The 24,489-nt window shown below is 40.3% G+C and overlaps 10 non-coding genes across 10 annotated transcripts; all 10 read right to left on the reverse strand.

Moving 5' to 3' along the window:
- Positions 1–5,395: 5,395 nt before the first annotated feature.
- On the reverse strand, positions 5,396–5,468 carry TRNAR-UCG (transfer RNA arginine (anticodon UCG)). The gene has a single exon. It is a non-coding gene; the product is annotated as a tRNA-Arg (tRNA).
- Positions 5,469–9,039: 3,571 nt separating this feature from the next.
- TRNAR-UCG (transfer RNA arginine (anticodon UCG)) lies at positions 9,040–9,112 on the reverse strand. The gene has a single exon. It is a non-coding gene; the product is annotated as a tRNA-Arg (tRNA).
- A 1,752-nt stretch (positions 9,113–10,864) lies between these two features.
- TRNAR-UCG (transfer RNA arginine (anticodon UCG)) lies at positions 10,865–10,937 on the reverse strand. The gene has a single exon. It is a non-coding gene; the product is annotated as a tRNA-Arg (tRNA).
- Positions 10,938–12,689: 1,752 nt separating this feature from the next.
- Positions 12,690–12,762, reverse strand: TRNAR-UCG (transfer RNA arginine (anticodon UCG)). Its single transcript has one exon. It is a non-coding gene; the product is annotated as a tRNA-Arg (tRNA).
- A 1,752-nt stretch (positions 12,763–14,514) lies between these two features.
- TRNAR-UCG (transfer RNA arginine (anticodon UCG)) lies at positions 14,515–14,587 on the reverse strand. Its single transcript has one exon. It is a non-coding gene; the product is annotated as a tRNA-Arg (tRNA).
- Positions 14,588–16,338: 1,751 nt separating this feature from the next.
- Positions 16,339–16,411, reverse strand: TRNAR-UCG (transfer RNA arginine (anticodon UCG)). The gene has a single exon. It is a non-coding gene; the product is annotated as a tRNA-Arg (tRNA).
- A 1,752-nt stretch (positions 16,412–18,163) lies between these two features.
- On the reverse strand, positions 18,164–18,236 carry TRNAR-UCG (transfer RNA arginine (anticodon UCG)). The gene has a single exon. It is a non-coding gene; the product is annotated as a tRNA-Arg (tRNA).
- Positions 18,237–19,988: 1,752 nt separating this feature from the next.
- TRNAR-UCG (transfer RNA arginine (anticodon UCG)) lies at positions 19,989–20,061 on the reverse strand. The gene has a single exon. It is a non-coding gene; the product is annotated as a tRNA-Arg (tRNA).
- A 1,752-nt stretch (positions 20,062–21,813) lies between these two features.
- Positions 21,814–21,886, reverse strand: TRNAR-UCG (transfer RNA arginine (anticodon UCG)). The gene has a single exon. It is a non-coding gene; the product is annotated as a tRNA-Arg (tRNA).
- Positions 21,887–23,638: 1,752 nt separating this feature from the next.
- Positions 23,639–23,711, reverse strand: TRNAR-UCG (transfer RNA arginine (anticodon UCG)). The gene has a single exon. It is a non-coding gene; the product is annotated as a tRNA-Arg (tRNA).
- Positions 23,712–24,489: the final 778 nt, after the last annotated feature.

Consider the following 24,489-nt stretch of genomic DNA (forward strand, 5'->3'; position numbering starts at 1 on the left):
TTCACTTCTCTCGTAATCCTAGGACATAGATACCTCAGCTCTTCTTCCGAGTAGGACTCTAACCTATTCAAACCCATAGTCCCTTCCACCAATTCTTCTGCTTCCATGTTCAACCTGACCCTATTCAGATAGTCTTCTCCCTTCCCACTGGCTGAGCTTTGTGTGGAATTCAGACTGTTGAACCACTGTGTCAGCTGTTGCGCATTCAACCCCATCAGTGTAGCATTCACATCGACTGCCATTGATGGTTGCGGCAACTTTTCAGTGTTCGATGATAGCGGTATCATCAGTGGGGGACTCGACCTCACCACTGTTGACTGAGCACATATGGGACTAAACTCCATCAAGGACCCAGATCCAGTTGGCAGAGCCGCTGGAGTGTTTTGTATGCACCTCCTTTCCGTCCCACTCTGCACCATTGATCCTTGACCGCTCATACCTGAGTTAGGCTGAATGTACAAAGGTACCGGTGGACCTACAGTAATGGGTAGGGATATCGCATCTGGGTTCTGTCCATTCCCCATGTTCTGAGGCATGTTCATTCCCACACTATGGGTCATCATTGCCGGCATGCCCGTCTGACTCCCCGTCATCTGAGCATGTGCGGTTCCCCCCTGCATCTGCTTTTGAGGCATCAAAAACTGGGTTGATTCAGCTTGTGCCAATGTTGGGTTGCGACCATTCTGTACTCCCATTACAGTTGGATCTAGGGTCATTCCCGTACTGTTGTCACTGCTGTAGTACCTTGGGACCTGCGGCTGATAATTTTCTGCTGTTTTCAATATAGGCACATCTGGGTATATTCTCCTAACCTGCGGTATCTGCGGTGGTGAACAGTAAACTCGGGTCCTTAGATCCCGATGGCGTTTCTGAACTCGGAGTTTCATTATTCTGTACCGGTGCCGGAGGGGCAGAACTGGTACTTGGACCTTGTCCACTCTCTGCATAAGGTGGTGGACGGTCGTTCAGCAATTGCATGATTAACTCCTCATCCTCTAACTCTTCTTCTCTCCTTAACTTTTCCTCGTCCTCTCTATCTTTGGAACACCTCCTGTTTGTCTTACAGGTAGCTTTCTTGCCTGTCGCCTCTTCTTCCTTAGCAATTGCGGGAAACAATTTTATCCCCTGCAATATATCTGACCTCCACACCTTCTGTGCATTATCCCACCTAGCGTCCGCTAGTGTCTTTTCTACCTTTCTTATCCTGGTCTCGAACTTCTTTTGCTGTTGTTGTCTAGCCATTAGTTCCCAAATCGCTAGAGCCTCAAACTGTGCTGGCCTTGGAGGTACCTTCATGTCGTACATCGCGAATCTAAAATTCTCTAGGATCCTTATATTGAATGTCCCATGGATCGGGAACGCTACGCTCCCATGTTTCTCTGTCAGCTTGTGCCATTGCTTTAGCCAAAGGCACGGAGCTACCCCTTTTTCCTCCATTACAATGTAAGCTGGTGTACCTTCGGGTGGCGTCTCCTCTCCTACGCTCACTTTAATGTAAGACTCCCCCTTCATCGCACTCTTTAATGCTTTAAAAAATTTCATTTTCTCGTCTTTTATTTCACAAAGTTTGTAATCAATAAGTGACTTTAATTCCCGGAATACTCTTCGCCTGCCTTTCCCCTTCCAATCGAGCCCCACGGACTGCGTCCAATCCGTGCACGGCCCTTCTTTGCAACCAACCTATCCCAGCGCGGCTCCTAGTGACGTCACACTCACACACACTGCGGCTGACAAAGCCTCGCGGCTTGTCCTCCTTCACTCCGCTCCTCTCGTAACAACTTCTGGCATGTATCGCGAGCAACCAAATAATAATAAAACAGATCTGTCGGTTTACTACAGGAAGGGTAACACAATCGCTTCAGGACCTTAGGGATTTTTCACTAGCCTCGGCAGTTATTCCATCTTTCTCGGTCCCCACTTTCGCAAGCAAATCCTGACCCGCAGACTCTGCTCTCAACTTGTCAATGATCTATTCTAGTGCACTTAGAATTTGTCAAAGCCCGAAGTCGAAGTTTTCTTTCACTCCCTTAACACACGTACCGACTCGTTGACCACGCCCGGTCAACCTATTAAACCGACCAGACCACAACATAAAACAAGTGTCTCATACACTTTTCAACATACTCCGGAGTCTCTTGACTTTGCAGGGCCCGTCTCAACAACAACAACCACGTGGACCTTTTTCTGCACAAAGCGCCACATGCACATGAAGTTCGACGACTTCCCTACTCTCACACTCAGAGTCGCACCTCCGCTATTCTCTAAAATCCTCGCAACCTTTTCAAACAATCTGCGGCAATAAGCTGTGCAAGCGCAAAACCCTGACTTCACTCATGCCGTCACTAGTACCGCCAACGCCGATTTCACACCTCCATTCTCTCCATTCGCAAGCTCCGAGATCCCGGGAAAGTCGCGGGGGACTTAGGGCATCATCATTCTCTCAATCTGTTTTACCCAAGAAAAAATCTAATTCAACACCATATACCTCTCGAGTGGGGGTCCCAAAGGGCGTAACCGTTACCTCTCGAGCAGGGTCCCAAAGGGCGAAACCATTACCTCTCGAGTGGGGTCCCAAAGGGCGAAACCATTACCTCTGATAGAGCGTTCCTTCCTAATAAATTACCTGTATTTGGACGCTCTTGGGTCGATGAATCTTTTGACCAAGTGGGGCTCTCTTCACCCGAGATTAATCAATTTAATCAAATCAATAATCAATAACGAACATAAGCAATGCCCTGATCAACATAACACTTCACAATTAATCCAGAAAACATTTCGGCGAACCATGACCTTTCGGGCATGAATAACCACACCAGTTTATTCAAAGTTAATGAATTTATTTCCCTATATTAACAAAGCTAGCACGATATAAATGTGTCTCAACACCAAATGATAGATGTAAATGAACATTAATAGCTGTCCATAACGGCGAAAAAGATGCAATCTATGCAGCATTTGAATAACAATGCATTCGATAATAGCAACGCAAACCACTAAAACTATAATCTGTAATGAGCTAATTGCATACATTAGTCAGCATAACAAGGTCTCAAATTGCATCGTGCAACAAATGAATCCTCATCTAACCTCAAATTAGCATCTGCATGTGGGACTTCATGCAAAAACAATTTAGCAACATTGATTTGGAAAACTCCTAACTAGGGCTCTTATCAAAAATCAGCAGTTGGTTACCAAAAAAAGAAACACAATGCAATTGTACATTTTCCTTTCATATTTACCAAATTCAATCAGCATTCAAGGAAGTCTTCGTCTCACAGGTACCGGTTTCCGATCAGCATGGGACGGGGCAAAGGGGCGGGGTGGACGGGGCAATTGCCTCACAGCGGCAAGATAAAAGGACAAAACTACTACTTTATGCAAAGGGACAGATCAAAGTTAAAGTCTCTAGGGCGAGAATTTCTTAAAGTCTCTTTCTCTCGATTAGAGAAAGCATCAAAGTCTCATTCAAAATGGCGTCGAACATCAATTGGCATCGTAGAAGATGGCAAAATGACGAGGTCGGTAAGATGGGCCATAATGGCTGCAATGTCCTGCAAATGGCGGGTAATGGCTAATGGGCAATAATGTCCTCCATGGGTGCAGTGGGTAATGGCCAAAGGCTGATGGCTAAAAATGGCAATGGCTGCTTTCTTCTTGTGCACCAGGTTTAAATAAACAACAGTTCAAATCCAGTAGGGTCTTCCATTGGAGGGTTCATAGGTTGGCTTCAAATTGTCCAATCAAAAACAACAATTCACAAGCTTCTACCTAGGCATACATTATCCTTGGAGTCGGGAACGTAAGTTGCAACATATTTTACCAATTAACTCACTTTCAGAGCTTCCATTGTCTGCACCTGCAGATTGACCTTGGAGCAAAGAAGAAGATGCCAGGCTGGCACGAAACCTTAAAGATAAGCATGTGAACCGATCTCACTGGAAAAGTACAGCTTCAAGCAGGAATACACGTTTATTAGCACATTAGAAAAACACGAGCATCTAAACCGTGAGACAAGGCAACTAGGCCGAAGCCTCCACTGAAGTTATGCTAAGTTAAAACATTTCAAACAAGCAAATCATGGCACACGTTTACGGTTATGTCAGATTAGTACAATTCTAATACATCACGTTATATAAAGCACGCTTATAAATGTTGGCGAACTACTCTGAGGGCACATTTGTCCCCGTACAATCTTTATTAGTTCGGTTAAAGTCACACTTGATTATTGCAGCACTACGTTTATGCGCTAATAAATGTAAAACCTTCATTTCTGCGTCATCAGCACCTCAGATAGACTTAAACTTACACACCCTGGTCTGTGAGAGTAGTGCCCTATCCATTGCGGCATTGAGGGTAATCTGCAAGACAGAGTTCCAAAATCATCCTTTCATCTCAGTTCATGGCCACATATAGTATTTCTGCAGTCATTCGTTTCACTTTTCTGTCTTTAATTAAACTGACCATTTTAAACCTCCGGCACCCACCACTTCAATCTTACCGTTTTTGTGCTATCATAGGGCCTTGGAACTTTTGGCAAGTGGACAGAAGCAGTCAGAGAACCACATCACAATACATACTCCTTTGCCTGATACCTTTCACAACAAACTGCTCTTGGAAAAAGACGTTAACCGGTCCTTGCTCTCAGACAGACACAGAAAGCCTATCACCACCTCTACGAACATATTTCAATCAAACCAATATATATCATTCAACAATTATGCCTCTGTATCAATATAACTACAACTCGATACAGAAAGGAATTTAAAAAACAATCTGTCCATTTGAATAACCAGCAGAGTTTTAAGGACGTACAAATTGGAATGTGACAATTTCAGAGTTCCTCATTCATAAGAAGTCTGTGAGATAGTATCTCAGAAAGATCTCAAGTTTATAGCAAAAATGGTTGTAAGGGTGATTTTTACCACACAATTGCAACTAGATGACTCAATCTGCAAGAGACCAGTCCTTGACAGATTACACAACTGGGGCAACAGCAAAGGCAGCAATTGTGTCAATCCTTTATGATTCTTCTCTAGTACTATACTTTTTCTGAGGGACAATTTGCATTATTCCTGGAGAAAATCATAGAGCTTCTACCCATGCATAGTTTCTTCTTTCTGCACGCACACACTCCCTGCACTGAATCTACCCACAGTTCTGTTCAGAATGATTGTGCCATGTCATATTGTTGTATACGTATTGCATATCCATTGCATTTATGAAGAGGTACTTTGGTATGGCAGAAAGATTGAAAAGTAGCAATGCTGAAGGTATAACGTGACTGATTGTGCAGTTTGCATTGGGCTTTCTTAATGAGTGAGAGTGAAAGGAGTATTGTATGAGTGTGTTTCCAGTTTGTATGTAAAGATAAGTTGGGTGCTGTGAGAAAAAGACTTAACCATGAAGGGACTCGAACCCTCAATCTTCTGATCCGAAGTCAGACGCCTTATCCATTAGGCCACATGGTCACTGACTGCAACATGTTTGGGTGTTTAGGGTTAGGTGGTATGAATGGATGTGGAACATATCAATTACAGGTGCGCAGGACAGGATCCCATACCGTTCTTCATCTTCTTTCCATCAAAGGAGTTTTTTCAAACAGTATCTAGATAATTTCCAAAGTTTCATATCTTATGCTGTGCTTTTTTGGCGTTACTCCTCCTTTCTTCTTTTATTGAATACTCTGTTTTATGCTGCAATGGTATTTTTGGATTATTTGAAAAGAGAATGAAACTGCTTTGACAGTAGTTCAGACTTCCCATTTCTTGACTTGCTAATTTGCTCCCTGAATTAGCTTATACAAGTGACATGAACAGGGCCTTGACCTAAGCACGTACCTGAAAGCCTGTCACCACCTCTAGAAATAAAATTCACAGCAGCTCAAAACATTCATTTTGAAAGAGAATATTTCAAGTGAGTCCAAGTTTAATTTCAATAAAGAAAGTTGTATAAAATGACACGCTGCACATTTGGGTAACCAGCATGACTCTTTTCAGTGAAGAAGTGGAATGGTTCTGTTGCAATATACTATCACCCTGGCAAGCTGCTACGAGGAAGAGTAAACAATATGATTAGGTTTCAGCAAAAATGTATTAGTTCAGGGTGTGCACCTCAGATAGACTTAAACTTACACACCCTGGTCTGTGAGAGTAGTGCCCTATCCATTGCGGCATTGAGGGTAATCTGCAAGACAGAGTTCCAAAATCATCCTTTCATCTCAGTTCATGGCCACATACAGTATTTCTGCAGTCATTCGTTTCACTTTTCTGTCTTTAATTAAACTGACCATTTTAAACCTCCGGCACCCACCACTTCAATCTTTCTGTTTTTGTGCTATCATAGGGCCTTGGAACTTTTGGCAAGTGGACAGAAGCAGTCAGAGAACCACATCACAATACATACTCCTTTGCCTGATACCTTTCACAACAAACTGCTCTTGGAAAAAGACGTTAACCGGTCCTTGCTCTCAGACAGACACAGAAAGCCTATCACCACCTCTACGAACATATTTCAATCAAACCAATATATATCATTCAACAATTATGCCTCTGTATCAATAAAACTACAACTCGAGACAGAAAGGAATTTAAAAAACAATCTGCCCATTTGAATAACCAGCAGAGTTTTAAGGACGTACAAATTGGAATGTGACAATTTCAGAGTTCCTCATTCATAAGAAGTCTGTGAGATAGTATCTCAGAAAGATCTCAAGTTTATAGCAAAAATGGTTGTAAGGGTGATTTTTACCACACAATTGCAACTAGGTGCCTCAATCTGCAAGAGACCAGTCCTTGACAGATTACACAACTGGGGCAACAGCAAAGGCAGCAATTGTGTCAATCCTTTATGTTTCTTCTCTAGTACTATACTTTTTCTGAGGGACAATTTGCATTATTCCTGGAGAAAATCATAGAGCTTCTACCCATGCATAGTTTCTGCTTTCTGCACGCACACACTCCCTGCACTGAATCTACCCACAGTTCTGTTCGGAATGATTGTGCCATGTCATATTGTTGTATACGTATTGCATATCCGTGGCATTTATGAAGAGGTACTTTGGTATGGCAGAAAGACAGAAAAGTAGCAATGCTGAAGGCATAACGTGACTGATTGTGCAGTTTGCATTGGGCTTTCTTAATGAGTGAGAGTGAAAGGAGTATTGTAAGAGTGTATTTCCAGTTTGTATGTAAAGATAAGTTGGGTGCTGTGATGAAAAGTCTCAACCATGAAGGTACTCAAACACTCAATCTTCTGATCCGAAGTCAGATGCCTTATCCATTAGGCCACATGGTCACTGACAGCAATATGTTTATGTGTTTAGGGTTAGGTGGTATGAATGGATGTGGAACATATGAATTACAGGTGCGCAGGACAGGATCCCATACCGTTCTTCATCTTCTTTCCATCAAAGGAGTTTTTTCAAACAATATCTAGATAATTTCCAAAGTTTCATATCTTATGATGTGCTTTTTTGCTGTTAATCCTCCTTTCTTCTTTTATTGAATACTCTGTTTTATGCTGCAATGGTATTTTTGGATTATTTGAAAAGAGAATGAACTGACAGTAGTTCAGACTTCCCATTTCTTGACTTGCTAATTTGCTCCCTGAATTAGCTTATACAAGTGACCTGAACAGGGCCTTGACCTAAGCACGTACCTGAAAGCCTGTCACCACCTCTAGAAATAAAATTCACAGCAGCTCAAAACATTCATTTTGAAAGAGAATATTTCAAGTGAGTCCAAGTTTAATTTCAATAAAGAAAGTTGTATAAAATGACACGCTGCACATTTGGGTAACCAGCATGACTCTTTTCAGTGAAGAAGTGGAATGGTTCTGTTGCAATATACTATCACCCTGGCAAGCTGCTACGAGGAAGAGTAAACAATATGATTAGGTTTCAGCAAAAATGTATTAGTTCAGGGTGTGCACCTCAGATAGACTTAAACTTACACACCCTGGTCTGTGAGAGTAGTGCCCTATCCATTGCGGCATTGAGGGTAATCTGCAAGACAGAGTTCCAAAATCATCCTTTCATCTCAGTTCATGGCCTCATACAGTATTTCTGCAGTCATTCGTTTCACTTTTCTGTCTTTAATTAAACTGACCATTTTAAACCTCCGGCACCCACCACTTCAATCTTACCGTTTTTGTGCTATCATAGGGCCTTGGAACTTTTGGCAAGTGAACAGAAGCAGTCAGAGAACCACATCACAATACATACTTCTTTGCCTGATACCTTTCACAACAAACTGCTCTTGGAAAAACACGTTAACCAGTCCTTGCTCTCAGACAGACACAGAAAGCCTATCACCACCTCTACGAACATATTTCAATCAAACCAATATATATCATTCAACAATTATGCCTCTGTATCAATATAACTACAACTCGAGACAAAAAGGAATTTAAAAAACAATCTGCCCATTTGAATAACCAGCAGAGTTTTAAGGACGTACAAATTGGAATGTGACAATTTCAGAGTTCCTCATTCATAAGAAGTCTGTGAGATAGTATCTCAGAAAGATCTCAAGTTTATAGCAAAAATGGTTGTAAGGGTGATTTTTACCACACAATTGCAACTAGGTGACTCAATCTGCAAGAGACCAGTCCTTGACAGATTACACAAGTGGGGCAACAGCAAAGACAGCAATTGTGTCAATCCTTTATGATTCTTCTCTAGTACTATACTTTTTCTGAGGGACAATTTGCATTATTCCTGGAGAAAATCATAGAGCTTCTACCCATGCATAGTTTCTGCTTTCTGCACGCACACACTCCCTGCACTGAATCTACCCACAGTTCTGTTCAGAATGATTGTGCCATGTCATATTGTTGTATACGTATTGCATATCCGTGGCATTTATGAAAAAGTACTTTGGTATGGCAGAAAGACAGAAAAGTAGCAATGCTGATGGCATAACGTGACTGATTGTGCAGTTTGCATTGGGCTTTCTTAATGAGTGAGAGTGAAAGGAGTATTGTAAGAGTGTGTTTCCAGTTTGTATGTGAAGATAAGTTGGGTGCTGTGAGAAAAAGACTCAACCATGAAGGGACTCGAACCCTCAATGTTCTGATCCGAAGTCAGACACCTTATCCATTAGGCCACATGGTCACTGACTGCAATATGTTTGGGTGTTTAGGGTTAGGTGGTATGAATGGATGTGGAACATATCAATTACAGGTGCGCAGGACAGGATCCCATACCGTTCTTCATCTTCTTCCCATCAAAGGAGTTTTTTCAAACAATATCTAGATAATTTCCAAAGTTTCATATCTTATGCTGTGCTTTTTTGCCGTTAATCCTCCTTTCTTTTTTTATTGAATACTCTGTTTTATGCTGCAATGGTATTTTTGGATTATTTGAAAAGAGAATGAAACTGCTTTGACAGTAGTTCAGACTTCCCATTTCTTGACTTGCTAATTTGCTCCCTGAATTAGCTTATACAAGTGACATGAACAGGGCCTTGACCTAAGCACGTACCTGAAAGCCTGTCACCACCTCTAGAAATAAAATTCACAGCAGCTCAAAACATTCATTTTGAAAGAGAATATTTCAAGTGAGTCCAAGTTTAATTTCAATAAAGAAAGCTGTATAAAATGACACGCTGCACATTTGGGTAACCAGCATGACACTTTTCAGTGAAGAAGTGGAATGGTTCTGTTGCAATATACTATCACCCTGGCAAGCTGCTACGAGGAAGAGTAAACAATATGATTAGGTTTCAGCAAAAATGTATTAGTTCAGGGTGTGCACCTCAGATAGACTTAAACTTACACACCCTGGTCTGTGAGAGTAGTGCCCTATCCATTGCGGCATTGAGGGTAATCTGCAAGACAGAGTTCCAAAATCATCCTTTCATCTCAGTTCATGGCCACATACAGTATTTCTGCAGTCATTCGTTTCACTTTTCTGTCTTTAATTAAACTGACCATTTTAAACCTCCGGCACCCACCACTTCAATCTTACTGTTTTTGTGCTATCATAGGGCCTTGGAACTTTTGGCAAGTGGGCAGAAGCAGTCAGAGAACCACATCACAATACATACTCCTTTGCCTGATACCTTTCACAATAAACTGCTCTTGGAAAAACATGTTAACCGGTCCTTGCTCTCAGACAGACACAGAAAGCCTATCACCACCTCTACGAACATATTTCAATCAAACCAATATATATCATTCAACAATTATGCCTCTGTATCAATATAACTACAACTCGAGACAGAAAGGAATTTAAAAAACAATCTGCCCATTTGAATAACCAGCAGAGTTTTAAGGACGTACAAATTGGAATGTGACAATTTCAGAGTTCCTCATTCATAAGAAGTCTGTGAGATAGTATCTCAGAAAGATCTCAAGTTTATAGCAAAAATGGTTGTAAGGGTGATTTTTACCACACAATTGCAACTAGGTGACTCAATCTGCAAGAGACCAGTCCTTGACAGATTACACAACTGGGGCAACAGCAAAGGCAGCAATTGTGTCAATCCTTTATGATTCTTCTCTAATACTATACTTTTTCTGAGGGACAATTTGCATTATTCCTGGAGAAAATCATAGAGCTTCTACCCATGCATAGTTTCTGCTTTCTGCACGCACGCACTCCCTGCACTGAATCTACCCATAGTTCTGTTCAGAATGATTGTGCCATGTCATATTGTTGTATACGTATTGCATATCCATGGCATTTATGAAGAGGTACTTTGGTATGGCAGAAAGACAGAAAAGTAGCAATGCTGAAGGTATAACGTGACTGATTGTGCAGTTTGCATTTGGCTTTCTTAATGAGTGAGCGTGAAAGGAGTATTGTAAGAGTGTGTTTCCAGTTTGTATGTAAAGATAAGTTGGGTGCTGTGAGAAAAAGACTCAACCATGAAGGGACTCGAACCCTCAATCTTCTGATCCGAAGTCAGACGCCTTATCCATTAGGCCACATGGTCACTGACTGCAACATGTTTGGGTGTTTAGGGTTAGGTGGTATGAATGGATGTGGAACATATCAATTACAGGTGCGCAGGACAGGATCCCATACCGTTCTTCATCTTCTTTCCATCAAAGGAGTTTTTTCAAACAATATCTAGATAATTTCCAAAGTTTCATATCTTATGCTGTGCTTTTTTGCCGTTAATCCTCCTTTCTTCTTTTATTGAATACTCTGTTTTATGCTGCAATGGTATTTTTGGATTATTTGAAAAGAGAATGAAACTGCTTTGACAGTAGTTCAGACTTCCCATTTCTTGACTTGCTAATTTGCTCCCTGAATTAGCTTATACAAGTGACATGAACAGGGCCTTGACCTAAGCACGTACCTGAAAGCCTGTCACCACCTCTAGAAATAAAATTCACAGCAGCTCAAAACATTCATTTTGAAAGAGAATATTTCAAGTGAGTCCAAGTTTAATTTCAATAAAGAAAGTTGTATAAAATGACACGCTGCACATTTGGGTAACCAGCATGACTCTTTTCAGTGAAGAAGTGGAATGGTTCTGTTGCAATATACTATCACCCTGGCAAGCTGCTACGAGGAAGAGTAAACAATATGATTAGGTTTCAGCAAAAATGTATTAGTTCAGGGTGTGCACCTCAGATAGACTTAAACTTACACACCCTGGTCTGTGAGAGTAGTGCCCTATCCATTGCGGCATTGAGGGTAATCTGCAAGACAGAGTTCCAAAATCATCCTTTCATCTCAGTTCATGGCCTCATACAGTATTTCTGCAGTCATTCGTTTCACTTTTCTGTCTTTAATTAAACTGACCATTTTAAACCTCCGGCACCCACCAGTTCAATCTTACCGTTTTTGTGCTATCATAGGGCCTTGGAACTTTTGGCAAGTGGACAGAAGCAGTCAGAGAACCACATCACAATACATACTTCTTTGCCTGATACCTTTCACAACAAACTGCTCTTGGAAAAACACGTTAACCAGTCCTTGCTCTCAGACAGACACAGAAAGCCTATCACCACCTCTACGAACATATTTCAATCAAACCAATATATATCATTCAACAATTATGCCTCTGTATCAATATAACTACAACTCGAGACAAAAAGGAATTTAAAAAACGATCTGCCCATTTGAATAACCAGCAGAGTTTTAAGGACGTACAAATTGGAATGTGACAATTTCAGAGTTCCTCATTCATAAGAAGTCTGTGAGATAGTATCTCAGAAAGATCTCAAGTTTATAGCAAAAATGGTTGTAAGGGTGATTTTTACCACACAATTGCAACTAGGTGACTCAATCTGCAAGAGACCAGTCCTTGACAGATTACACAAGTGGGGCAACAGCAAAGACAGCAATTGTGTCAATCCTTTATGATTCTTCTCTAGTACTATACTTTTTCTGAGGGACAATTTGCATTATTCCTGGAGAAAATCATAGAGCTTCTACCCATGCATAGTTTCTGCTTTCTGCACGCACACACTCCCTGCACTGAATCTACCCACAGTTCTGTTCAGAATGATTGTGCCATGTCATATTGTTGTATACGTATTGCATATCCGTGGCATTTATGAAAAAGTACTTTGGTATGGCAGAAAGACAGAAAAGTAGCAATGCTGATGGCATAACGTGACTGATTGTGCAGTTTGCATTGGGCTTTCTTAATGAGTGAGAGTGAAAGGAGTATTGTAAGAGTGTGTTTCCAGTTTGTATGTGAAGATAAGTTGGGTGCTGTGAGAAAAAGACTCAACCATGAAGGGACTCGAACCCTCAATGTTCTGATCCGAAGTCAGACACCTTATCCATTAGGCCACATGGTCACTGACTGCAATATGTTTGGGTGTTTAGGGTTAGGTGGTATGAATGGATGTGGAACATATCAATTACAGGTGCGCAGGACAGGATCCCATACCGTTCTTCATCTTCTTCCCATCAAAGGAGTTTTTTCAAACAATATCTAGATAATTTCCAAAGTTTCATATCTTATGCTGTGCTTTTTTGCCGTTAATCCTCCTTTCTTTTTTTATTGAATACTCTGTTTTATGCTGCAATGGTATTTTTGGATTATTTGAAAAGAGAATGAAACTGCTTTGACAGTAGTTCAGACTTCCCATTTCTTGACTTGCTAATTTGCTCCCTGAATTAGCTTATACAAGTGACATGAACAGGGCCTTGACCTAAGCACGTACCTGAAAGCCTGTCACCACCTCTAGAAATAAAATTCACAGCAGCTCAAAACATTCATTTTGAAAGAGAATATTTCAAGTGAGTCCAAGTTTAATTTCAATAAAGAAAGCTGTATAAAATGACACGCTGCACATTTGGGTAACCAGCATGACACTTTTCAGTGAAGAAGTGGAATGGTTCTGTTGCAATATACTATCACCCTGGCAAGCTGCTACGAGGAAGAGTAAACAATATGATTAGGTTTCAGCAAAAATGTATTAGTTCAGGGTGTGCACCTCAGATAGACTTAAACTTACACACCCTGGTCTGTGAGAGTAGTGCCCTATCCATTGCGGCATTGAGGGTAATCTGCAAGACAGAGTTCCAAAATCATCCTTTCATCTCAGTTCATGGCCACATACAGTATTTCTGCAGTCATTCGTTTCACTTTTCTGTCTTTAATTAAACTGACCATTTTAAACCTCCGGCACCCACCACTTCAATCTTACTGTTTTTGTGCTATCATAGGGCCTTGGAACTTTTGGCAAGTGGGCAGAAGCAGTCAGAGAACCACATCACAATACATACTCCTTTGCCTGATACCTTTCACAATAAACTGCTCTTGGAAAAACATGTTAACCGGTCCTTGCTCTCAGACAGACACAGAAAGCCTATCACCACCTCTACGAACATATTTCAATCAAACCAATATATATCATTCAACAATTATGCCTCTGTATCAATATAACTACAACTCGAGACAGAAAGGAATTTAAAAAACAATCTGCCCATTTGAATAACCAGCAGAGTTTTAAGGACGTACAAATTGGAATGTGACAATTTCAGAGTTCCTCATTCATAAGAAGTCTGTGAGATAGTATCTCAGAAAGATCTCAAGTTTATAGCAAAAATGGTTGTAAGGGTGATTTTTACCACACAATTGCAACTAGGTGACTCAATCTGCAAGAGACCAGTCCTTGACAGATTACACAACTGGGGCAACAGCAAAGGCAGCAATTGTGTCAATCCTTTATGATTCTTCTCTAATACTATACTTTTTCTGAGGGACAATTTGCATTATTCCTGGAGAAAATCATAGAGCTTCTACCCATGCATAGTTTCTTCTTTCTGCACGCACACACTCCCTGCACTGAGTCCACCCACAGTTCTGTTCAGAATGATTGTGCCATGTCATATTGTTGTATACGTATTGCATATCCATGGCATTTATGAAGAGGTACTTTGGTATGGCAGAAAGACAGAAAAGTAGCAATGCTGAAGGTATAACGTGACTGATTGTGCAGTTTGCATTTGGCTTTCTTAATGAGTGAGCGTGAAAGGAGTATTGTAAGAGTGTGTTTCCAGTTTGTATGTAAAGATAAGTTGGGTGCTGTGAGAAAAAGACTCAACCATGAAGGGACTCGAACCCTCAATCTTCTGATCCGAAGTCAGACGCCTTATCCATTAGGCCACATGGTCACTGACTGCAACATGTTTGGGTGTTTAGGGTTAGGTGGTATGAATGGATGTGGAACATATCAATTACAGGTGCGCAGGACAGGATCCCATACCGTTCTTCATCTTCTTTCCATCAAAGGAGTTTTTTCAAACAATATCTAGATAATTTCCAAAGTTTCATATCTTATGCTGTGCTTTTTTGCCGTTAATCCTCCTTTCTTCTTTTATTGAATACTCTGTTTTATGCTGCAATGGTATTTTTGGATTATTTGAAAAGAGAATGAAACTGCTTTGACAGTAGTTCAGACTTCCCATTTCTTGACTTGCTAATTTGCTCCCTGAATTAGCTTATACAAGTGACATGAACAGGGCCTTGACCTAAGCACGTACCTGAAAGCCTGTCACCACCTCTAGAAATAAAGTTCACAGCAGCTCAAACATTCATTTTGAAAGAGAATATTTCAAGTGAGTCCAAGTTTAATTTCAATAAAGAAAGCTGTATAAAATGACAAGCTGCATATTTGGGTAACCAGCATGACTCTTTTCAGTGAAGAAGTGGAATGGTTCTGTTGCAATATACTATCACCCTGGCAAGCTGCTACGAGGAAGAGTAAACAATATGATTAGGTTTCAGCAAAAATGTATTAGTTCAGGGTGTGCACCTCAGATAGACTTAAACTTACACACCCTGGTCTGTGAGAGTAGTGCCCTATCCATTGCGGCATTGAGGGTAATCTGCAAGACAGAGTTCCAAAATCATCCTTTCATCTCAGTTCATGGCCACATACAGTATTTCTGCAGTCATTCGTTTCACTTTTCTGTCTTTAATTAAACTGACCATTTTAAACCTCCGGCACCCACCACTTCAATCTTACAGTTTTTGTGCTATCATAGGGCCATGGAACTTTTGGCAAGTGGACAGAAGCAGTCAGAGAACCACATCACAATACATACTCATTTGCCTGATACCTTTCACAACAAACTGCTCTTGGAAAAAGACGTTAACCGGTCCTTGCTCTCAGACAGACACAGAAAGCCTATCACCACCTCTATGAACATATTTCAATCAAACCAATATATATCATTCAAGAATTATGCCTCTGTATCAATATAACTACAACTAGAGACAGAAAGGAATTTAAAAAACAATCTGCCCATTTGAATAACCAGCATAGTTTTAAGGACGTACAAATTGGAATGTGACAATTTCAGAGTTCCTCATTCATAAGAAGTCTGTGAGATAGTATCTCAGAAAGATCTCAAGTTTATAGCAAAAATGGTTGTAAGGGTGATTTTTACCACACAATTGCAACTAGGTGCCTCAATCTGCAAGAGACCAGTCCTTGACAGATTACACAACTGGGGCAACAGCAAAGGCAGCAATTGTGTCAATCCTTTATGATTCTTCTCTAGTACTATACTTTTTCTGAGGGACAATTTGCATTATTCCTGGAAAAAATCATAGAGCCTCTACCCATGCATAGTTTCTGCTTTCTGCACGCACACACTCCCTGGACTGAATCTACCCACAGTTCTGTTCGGAATGATTGTGCCATGTCATATTGTTGTATACGTATTGCATATCCGTGGCATTTATGAAGAGGTACTTTGGTATGGCAGAAAGACAGAAAAGTAGCAATGCTGAAGGCATAACGTGACTGATTGTGCAGTTTGCATTGGGCTTTATTAATGAGTGAGAGTGAAAGGAGTATTGTAAGAGTGTATTTCCAGTTTGTATGTAAAGATAAGTTGAGTGCTGTGAGAAAAAGACTCAACCATGAAGGGACTCGAACCCTCAATCTCCTGATCCGAAGTCAGACGCCTTATCCATTAGGCCACATGGTCACTGACAGCAATATGTTTGGTTGTTTAGGGTTAGGTGGTATGAATGGATGTGGAACATATCAATTACAGGTGCGCAGGACAGGATCCCATACCGTTCTTCATCTTCTTTCCATCAAAGGAGTTTTTTCAAACAATATCTAGATAATTTCCAAAGTTTCATATCTTATGATGTGCTTTTTTGCTGTTAATCCTCCTTTCTTCTTTTATTGAATACTCTGTTTTATGCTGCAATGGTATTTTTGGATTATTTGAAAAGAGAATGAAACTGCTTTGACAGTAGATCAGACTTCCCATTTCTTGACTTGCTAATTTGCTCCCTGAATTAGCTTATACAAGTGACATGAACAGGGCCTTAACCTAAGCACGTACCTGAAAGCCTGTCACCACCTCTAGAAATAAAAGTCACAGCAGCTCAAAACATTCATTTTGAAAGAGAATATTTCAAGTGAGTCCAAGTTTAATTTCAATAAAGAAAGCTGTATAAAATGACACGCTGCTCATTTGGGTAACCAGCATGACACTTTTCAGTGAAGAAGTGGAATGGTTCTGTTGCAATATACTATCACCCTGGCAAGCTGCTACGAGGAAGAGTAAACAATATGATTAGGTTTCAGCAAAAATTTATTAGTTCAGGGTGTGCACCTCAGATAGACTTAAACTTACACACCCTGGTCTGTGAGATTAGTGCCCTATCTATTGCGGCATTGAGGGTAATCTGCAAGACAGAGTTCCAAAATCATCCTTTCATCTCAGTTCATGGCCACATACAGTATTTCTGCAGTCATTCGTTTCACTTTTCTGTCTTTAATTAAACTGACCATTTTAAACCTCCGGCACCCACCACTTCAATCTTACCGTTTTTGTGCAATCATAGGGCCTTGGAACTTTTGGCAAGTGGACAGAAGCAGTCAGAGAACCACATCACAATACATACTCCTTTGCCTGATACCTTTCACAATAAACTGCTCTTGGAAAAAGACGTTAACCGGTCCTTGCTCTCAGACAGACACAGAAAGCCTATCACCACCTCTACGAACATATTTCAATCAAACCAATATATATCATTCAACAATTATGCCTCTGTATCAATATAACTACAACTCGAGACAGAAAGGAATTTAAAAAACAATCTGCCCATTTGAATAACCAGCATAGTTTTAAGGACGTACAAATTGGAATATGACAATTTCAGAGTTCCTCATTCATAAGAAGTCTGTGAGATAGTATCTCAGAAAGATCTCAAGTTTATAGCAAAAATGGTTGTAAGGGTGATTTTTACCACACAATTGCAACTAGGTGCCTCAATCTGCAAGAGACCAGTCCTTGACAGATTACACAACTGGGGCAACAGCAAAGGCAGCAATTGTGTCAATCCTTTATGATTCTTCTCTAGTACTATACTTTTTCTGAGGGACAATTTCCATTATTCCTGGAGAAAATCATAGAGCTTCTATCCATGCATAGTTTCTGCTTTCTGCACGCACACACTCCCTGCACTGAATCTACCCACAGTTCTGTTCGGAATGATTGTGCCATGTCATATTGTTGTATACGTATTGCATATCCAAGGCATTTATGAAGAGGTACTTTGGTATGGCAGAAAGACAGAAAAGTAGCAATGCTGAAGGCATAACGTGACTGATTGTGCAGTTTTCATTGGGCTTTCTTAATGAGTGAGAGTGAAAGGAGTATTGCAAGAGTGTATTTCCAGTTTGTATGTAAAGATAAGTTGAGTGCTGTGAGAAGAAGACTCAACCATGAAGGGACTTGAACCCTCAATCTCCTGATCCGAAGTCAGACGCCTTATCCATTAGGCCACATGGTCACTGACAGCAATATGTTTGGTTGTTTAGGGTTAGGTGGTATGAATGGATGTGGAACATATCAATTACAGGTGCGCAGGACAGGATCCCATACCGTTCTTCATCTTCTTTCCATCAAAGGAGTTTTTTCAAACAATATCTAGATAATTTCCAAAGTTTCATATCTTATGATGTGCTTTTTTGCTGTTAATCCTCCTTTCTTCTTTTATTGAATACTCTGTTTTATGCTGCAATGGTATTTTTGGATTATTTGAAAAGAGAATGAAACTGCTTTGACAGTAGTTCAGACTTCCCATTTCTTGACTTGCTAATTTGCTCCCTGAATTAGCTTATACAAGTGACATGAACAGGGCCTTGACCTAAGCACGTACCTGAAAGCCTGTCACCACCTCTAGAAATAAAAGTCACAGCAGCTCAAAACATTCATTTTGAAAGAGAATATTTCAAGTGAGTCCAAGTTTAATTTCAATAAAGAAAGCTGTATAAAATGACACGCTGCTCATTTGGGTAACCAGCATGACACTTTTCAGTGAAGAAGTGGAATGGTTCTGTTGCAATATACTATCACCCTGGCAAGCTGCTACGAGGAAGAGTAAACAATATGATTAGGTTTCAGCAAAAATGTATTAGTTCAGGGTGTGCACCTCAGATAGACTTAAACTTACACACCCTGGTCTGTGAGAGTAGTGCCCTATCTATTGCGGCATTGAGGGTAATCTGCAAGACAGAGTTCCAAAATCATCCTTTCATCTCAGTTCATGGCCACATACAGTATTTCTGCAGTCATTCGTTTCACTTTTCTGTCTTTAATTAAACTGACCATTTTAAACCTCCGGCACCCACCACTTCAATCTTACCGTTTTTGTGCAATCATAGGGCCTTGGAACTTTTGGCAAGTGGACAGAAGCAGTCAGAGAACCACATCACAATACATACTCCTTTGCCTGATACCTTTCACAATAAACTGCTCTTGGAAAAAGACGTTAACCGGTCCTTGCTCTCAGACAGACACAGAAAGCCTATCACCACCTCTACGAACATATTTCAATCAAACCAATATATATCATTCAACAATTATGCCTCTGTATCAATATAACTACAACTCGAGACAGAAAGGAATTTAAAAAACAATCTGCCCATTTGAATAACCAGCATAGTTTTAAGGACGTACAAATTGGAATATGACAATTTCAGAGTTCCTCATTCATAAGAAGTCTGTGAGATAGTATCTCAGAAAGATCTCAAGTTTATAGCAAAAATGGTTGTAAGGGTGATTTTTACCACACAATTGCAACTAGGTGCCTCAATCTGCAAGAGACCAGTCCTTGACAGATTACACAACTGGGGCAACAGCAAAGGCAGCAATTGTGTCAATCCTTTATGATTCTTCTCTAGTACTATACTTTTTCTGAGGGACAATTTCCATTATTCCTGGAGAAAATCATAGAGCTTCTATCCATGCATAGTTTCTGCTTTCTGCACGCACACACTCCCTGCACTGAATCTACCCACAGTTCTGTTCGGAATGATTGTGCCATGTCATATTGTTGTATACGTATTGCATATCCAAGGCATTTATGAAGAGGTACTTTGGTATGGCAGAAAGACAGAAAAGTAGCAATGCTGAAGGCATAACGTGACTGATTGTGCAGTTTTCATTGGGCTTTCTTAATGAGTGAGAGTGAAAGGAGTATTGCAAGAGTGTATTTCCAGTTTGTATGTAAAGATAAGTTGAGTGCTGTGAGAAGAAGACTCAACCATGAAGGGACTTGAACCCTCAATCTCCTGATCCGAAATCAGACGCCTTATCCATTAGGCCACATGGTCACTGACAGCAATATGTTTGGTTGTTTAGGGTTAGGTGGTATGAATGGATGTGGAACATATCAATTACAGGTGCGCAGGACAGGATCCCATACCGTTCTTCATCTTCTTTCCATCAAAGGAGTTTTTTCAAACAATATCTAGATAATTTCCAAAGTTTCATATCTTATGATGTGCTTTTTTGCTGTTAATCCTCCTTTCTTCTTTTATTGAATACTCTGTTTTATGCTGCAATGGTATTTTTGGATTATTTGAAAAGAGAATGAAACTGCTTTGACAGTAGTTCAGACTTCCCATTTCTTGACTTGCTAATTTGCTCCCTGAATTAGCTTATACAAGTGACATGAACAGGGCCTTGACCTAAGCACGTACCTGAAAGCCTGTCACCACCTCTAGAAATAAAAGTCACAGCAGCTCAAAACATTCATTTTGAAAGAGAATATTTCAAGTGAGTCCAAGTTTAATTTCAATAAAGAAAGCTGTATAAAATGACACGCTGCTCATTTGGGTAACCAGCATGACACTTTTCAGTGAAGAAGTGGAATGGTTCTGTTGCAATATACTATCACCCTGGCAAGCTGCTACGAGGAAGAGTAAACAATATGATTAGGTTTCAGCAAAAATGTATTAGTTCAGGGTGTGCACCTCAGATAGACTTAAACTTACACACCCTGGTCTGTGAGAGTAGTGCCCTATCTATTGCGGCATTGAGGGTAATCTGCAAGACAGAGTTCCAAAATCATCCTTTCATCTCAGTTCATGGCCACATACAGTATTTCTGCAGTCATTCGTTTCACTTTTCTGTCTTTAATTAAACTGACCATTTTAAACCTCCGGCACCCACCACTTCAATCTTACCGTTTTTGTGCAATCATAGGGCCTTGGAACTTTTGGCAAGTGGACAGAAGCAGTCAGAGAACCACATCACAATACATACTCCTTTGCCTGATACCTTTCACAATAAACTGCTCTTGGAAAAAGACGTTAACCGGTCCTTGCTCTCAGACAGACACAGAAAGCCTATCACCACCTCAACGAACATATTTCAATCAAACCAATATATATCATTCAACAATTATGCCTCTGTATCAATATAACTACAACTCGAGACAGAAAGGAATTTAAAAAACAATCTGCCCATTTGAATAACCAGCATAGTTTTAAGGACGTACAAATTGGAATATGACAATTTCAGAGTTCCTCATTCATAAGAAGTCTGTGAGATAGTATCTTAGAAAGATCTCAAGTTTATAGCAAAAATGGTTGTAATGGTGATTTTTACCACACAATTGCAACTAGGTGCCTCAATCTGCAAGAGACCAGTCCTTGACAGATTACACAACTGGGGCAACAGCAAAGGCAGCAATTGTGTCAATCCTTTATGATTCTTCTCTAGTACTATACTTTTTCTGAGGGACAATTTGCATTATTCCTGGAGAAAATCATAGAGCTTCTATCCATGCATAGTTTCTGCTTTCTGCACGCACACACTCCCTGCACTGAATCTACCCACAGTTCTGTTCCGAATGATTGTGCCATGTCATATTGTTGTATACGTATTGCATATCCAAGGCATTTATGAAGAGGTACTTTGGTATGGCAGAAAGACAGAAAAGTAGCAATGCTGAAGGCATAACGTGACTGATTGTGCAGTTTGCATTGGGCTTTCTTAATGAGTGAGAGTGAAAGGAGTATTGTAAGAGTGTGTTTCCAGTTTGTATGTAAAGATAAGTTGGGTGCTGTGAGAAAAAGACTCAACCATGAAGGGACTCGAACCCTCAATGTTCTGATCCGAAGTCAGACGCCTTATCCATTAGGCCACATGGTCACTGACTGCAATATGTTTGGGTGTTTAGGGTTAGGTGGTATGAATGGATGTGGAACATATCAATTACAGGTGCGCAGGACAGGATCCCATACCGTTCTTCATCTTCTTTCCATCAAAGGAGTTTTTTCAAACCATATCTAGATAATTTCCAAAGTTTCATATCTTATGCTGTGCTTTTTTGCCGTTAATCCTCCTTTCTTTTTTTATTGAATACTCTGTTTTATGCTGCAATGGTATTTTTGGATTATTTGAAAAGAGAATGAAACTGCTTTGACAGTAGTTCAGACTTCCCATTTCTTGACTTGCTAATTTGCTCCCTGAATTAGCTTATACAAGTGACCTGAACAGGGCCTTGACCTAAGCACGTACCTGAAAGCCTGTCACCACCTCTAGAAATAAAATTCACAGCAGCTCAAAACATTCATTTTGAAAGAGAATATTTCAAGTGAGTCCAAGTTTAATTTCAATAAAGAAAGCTGTATAAAATGACACGCTGCACATTTGGGTAACCAGCATGACACTTTTCAGTGAAGAAGTGGAATGGTTCTGTTGCAATATACTATCACCCTGGCAAGCTGCTACGAGGAAGAGTAAACAATATGATTAGGTTTCAGCAAAAATGTATTAGTTCAGGGTGTGCACCTCAGATAGACTTAAACTTACACACCCTGGTCTGTGAGAGTAGTGCCCTATCTATTGCGGCATTGAGGGTAATCTGCAAGACAGAGTTCCAAAATCATCCTTTCATCTCAGTTCATGGCCACATACAGTATTTCTGCAGTCATTCGTTTCACTTTTCTGTCTTTAATTAAACTGACCATTTTAAACCTCCGGCACCCACCACTTCAATCTTACCGTTTTTGTGCTATCATAGGGCCTTGAAACTTTTGGCAAGTGGGCAGAAGCAGTCAGAGAACCACATCACAATACATACTCCTTTGCCTGATACCTTTCACAATAAACTGCTCTTGGAAAAAGACGTTAACCGGTCCTTGCTCTCAGACAGACACAGAAAGCCTATCACCACCTCTACGAACATATTTCAATCAAACCAATATATATCATTCAACAATTATGCCTCTGTATCAATATAACTATAACTCGAGACAGAAAGGAATTTAAAAAACAATCTGCCCATTTGAATAACCAGCATAGTTTTCAGGACGTACAAATTGGAATGTGACAATTTCAGAGTTCCTCATTCATAAGAAGTCTGTGAGATAGTATCTCAGAAAGATCTCAAGTTTATAGCAAAAATGGTTGTAAGGGTGATTTTTACCACACAATTGCAACTAGGTGCCTCAATCTGCAAGAGACCAGTCCTTGACAGATTTCACAACTGGGGCAACAGCAAAGGCAGCAATTGTGTCAATCCTTTATGATTCTTCTCTAGTACTATACTTTTTCTGAGGGACAATTTGCATTATTCCTGGAGAAAATCATAGAGCTTCTACCCATGCATAGTTTCTGCTTTCTGCACGCACACACTCCCTGCACTGAATCTACCCACAGTTCTGTTCAGAATGATTGTGCCATGTCATATTGTTGTATACGTATTGCATATCCGTGGCATTTATGAAGAGGTACTTTGGTATGGCAGAAAGACAGAAAAGTAGCAATGCTGATGGCATAACGTGACTGATTGTGCAGTTTGCATTGGGCTTTCTTAATGAGTGAGAGTGAAAGGAGTATTGTAAGAGTGTGTTTCCAGTTTGTATGTAAAGATAAGTTGGGTGCTGTGAGAAAAAGACTCAACCATGAAGGGACTCGAACCCTCAATCTTCTGATCCGAAGTCAGACACCTTATCCATTAGGCCACATGGTCACTGACTGCAACATGTTTGGGTGTTTAGGGTTAGGTGGTATGAATGAATGTGGAACATATCAATTACAGGTGCGCAGGACAGGATCCCATACCGTTCTTCATCTTCTTTCCATCAAAGGAGTTTTTTCAAACAATATCTAGATAATTTCCAAAGTTTCATATCTTATGCTGTGCTTTTTTGCTGTTAATCCTCCTTTCTTTTTTTATTGAATACTCTGTTTTATGCTGCAATGGTATTTTTGGATTATTTGAAAAGAGAATGAAACTGCTTTGACAGTAGTTCAGACTTCCCATTTCTTAACTTGCTAATTTGCTCCCTGAATTAGCTTATACAAGTGACATGAACAGGGCCTTGACCTAAACACGTACCTGAAAGCCTGTCACCACCTCTAGAAATAAAATTCACAGCAGCTCAAAACATTCATTTTGAAAGAGAATATTTCAAGTGAGCCCAAGTTTAATTTCAATAAAGAAAGTTGTATAAAATGACACGCTGCACATTTGGGTAACCAGCATGACTCTTTTCAGTGAAGAAGTGGAATGGTTCCGTTGCAATATACTATCACCCTGGCAAGCTGCTACGAGGAAGAGTAAACAATATGATTAGGTTTCAGCAAAAATGTATTAGTTCAGGGTGTGCACCTCAGATAGACTTAAACTTACACACCCTGGTCTGTGAGAGTAGTGCCCTATCCATTGCGGCATTAAGGGTAATCTGCGAGACAGAGTTCCAAAATCATCCTTTCATCTCAGTTCATGGCCTCATACAGTATTTCTG

The sequence above is a fragment of the Pleurodeles waltl genome, chromosome 4_1, assembly GCF_031143425.1.
Source record: "Pleurodeles waltl isolate 20211129_DDA chromosome 4_1, aPleWal1.hap1.20221129, whole genome shotgun sequence".
NCBI lineage: Eukaryota > Metazoa > Chordata > Amphibia > Caudata > Salamandridae > Pleurodeles > Pleurodeles waltl.